Source organism: Pseudophryne corroboree, chromosome 1, assembly GCF_028390025.1.
Source record: "Pseudophryne corroboree isolate aPseCor3 chromosome 1, aPseCor3.hap2, whole genome shotgun sequence".
NCBI lineage: Eukaryota > Metazoa > Chordata > Amphibia > Anura > Myobatrachidae > Pseudophryne > Pseudophryne corroboree.
Window position 1 is genome coordinate 728553780 of NC_086444.1, and position 2609 is coordinate 728556388.

The 2609-nt window shown below is 45.3% G+C and overlaps 1 pseudogene; it reads left to right on the plus strand.

Moving 5' to 3' along the window:
- Positions 1-203: 203 nt before the first annotated feature.
- LOC134944136 (5S ribosomal RNA) lies at positions 204-322 on the plus strand (annotated as a pseudogene).
- Positions 323-2609: the final 2287 nt, after the last annotated feature.

The window sequence follows — 2609 nt, forward strand, 5'->3', positions numbered from 1 at the left end:
GTGAACTCTCATCCACGATTCAGAGGAGCGTGTCCCCCCAGGAGACACACTTCCTCGGTCTAACGTGGACAGCAGATTCACACCTGTTTACTTTCTTGTCACCTTTCTCCTTTCTCAGTACGCATTTCTAGCATTCTCTTTTCTGAGGAGGAATTAATCCTCCCATTTCGGTGCACTCTCATTGGTACTATAGGTTTGAACCCTCCTACGACCATACCCCTACGTTCACGCCCAATCTCGTCCGATCTTGGAAGCTAAACGCAGGTGGGCTGGGTCAGTACCTAGACGGGCGACCACTAGGGAATACCCAGTGAAGTAGGGAGACTCCCCTTCCTGTAGAAAAAATACCAACAGCAGTATCACCACTTATACTTTATCTTCCTACTCCCATTACATTCTTTTTACTCATTACGGAGGTCATTGTTTAGAAGTGTTACCAAGTGTATGGGCTCTCCCACTTCACGATTGTAACCCAATTAGGGCTGCATTAATACAAACACAGTTTGTACAGATCTTGGGCAGAGGGAAGTAGCTTAATATGTAGCTAACTTCCGACATGCATTTATCTAGGAATAATTAAGATCTGAACATTAAATTGGGAGACCGTTGTCTCCAGCTGACCTATCCACATTTACTCCATCTCCAACCTGTCGTGTTTAGCCCCCATGTATTTTAAAGAGCAGAAATAAAGATTGTACTGTTATTACTCCTCAAATACTTGACTTATCAATTAACAGATAGTTAACATAAGAGTGCGCCCAAACAACAGTCATACTTTTTCTTCTATACATGTACATTCCCCCCTCTCTTTGACTCCGGGCGCACCGCCACACGGACAGATATTAATTGCTATTATTCAGCATTATTGTCCACTTCTTGGCATCCATATTAGTACGTACTTTGAATCTAGGTCGGTGCAGGATCAAAAACCTCCCTTTTTTTTATTTCAGACTTTGCAGGCGTTTGGGATATCGGACGAATTTTTAACTGGAGTCTCAGCCCTCTACTCCTCCCCGATAGCTAAGGTCCTTACAAATGGAATATTATCCCCTCCCTTCCTGTTATCCAATGGCACAAGGCAGGGGTGTCCTCTCTTCCCCCTGGTGTTTGCCATGGTCATAGAACCCCTGGCCGCTATGATAAGAAACTCTGACAGAATTCGGGGAGTGAAGGTGGAGCCTAAGATTTTGCTCTTTGCAGATGATGTACTGTTGTCTCTTACTCAGCCGCAGTCTTCGCTCCCCGCCTTGTATCAGATCATAGGGGAATACGGATCCCTGTCGGGCTATAAAATCAATTTTATTAAATCCGAAGCTATGTTATTACATGTACCTGGAGATCTCAAACGTTCCCTGCAGTCCTCCTATGGCCTTTGCTGGCAGACCAATAAGATTAAGTACCTAGGGGTTTATATTATTTCCCACCATAGCTCACTCTACTAGGAAAACTATCCATGGCTATTAACTAAGATTAAAATCTGACTTGGCAAAATGGAGGTCCCATATCATATCCTGGCTGGGTAGGATTATTGCCCTCAAAATGACAGTTATGCCACAACTTCTTTACCTCTTTCAAACTGTACCTGTAAGGATTCCGGAGAGGGTTCTTATGGACACCCAGGCCTCATTTGTGAAGTTTGTTTGGAATGATAAACCTCCACGAATAGCTTTTACTGTGCTCCGGCTACCTCGTTCTGAGGGTAGTCGGGGTTTCCCAGACGTTAAATTTTATTACCTGGCTAGCCATTTGAATCAAATGGTGGCTTATTTTGTGCCCCGAGGCTCTATTGCCTGGGTAGATTTTGCAGCCCTTTCATTGGGGCTTCGTTCATTGGCTTCGCTGTGGGGTCTCGGCAAACCATATCAGCTCACTCTAACGAACTCTTCTCCTCTTAAATTTCATCTTTCTACTTGGCATACATCTCTCACGAAATATAATCTGTCCTCCTCCTACTCCCCCTTACACCTCTCTGGGGCAACCCTGATTTCCCCGCTGGAGTTTCACCCTATCGATTCACACCCTGGTTTAGCACTGGAGTTCATGTGGTGTATGATCTTTCCCTCCAAGGCCATTGGATAGACGATATCACAAGTAAGTTTGCCTCTCTATCCCCTCCCTTTTTTGAATACTTTCAGGTACGCCACTTCCTTGTCTCCCTACCTCAAGCTGACGCTCTGAGAGATCTTACTTCTTTTGAATCTCTATGTACTAAAAAACTCATATGTAGAGGGCTAATATCGCTGATCTATTCTTTGTTGGTTGGAGTTTCCTCAGGACCGCAGATTCGCCATGAGCGGGAGTGGGAGAGGGACCTGGGCCCCCCCGCCAGACGATGCCTGTTGGGAGGAGGTACGGGAGGGCATACAGTAGCTAAAAGTTCTATCTCTACCCCACTCAAGGAGACATCCTATAAACTATATTATCGGTGGTATTACACCCCGGATAAATTATCTAGGATGTTCCCTTCTGCTACCCCAGTTTGTTGGCGAGGATGCGGTCAGCGGGGAACTCTTTTCCATATTTGGTGGACCTGTCCACATATTGTTCGCTTCTGGAATAGGGTACTCAATATACTGAACTCCCTATCTGTATTGGCGCTTGAACTGGAC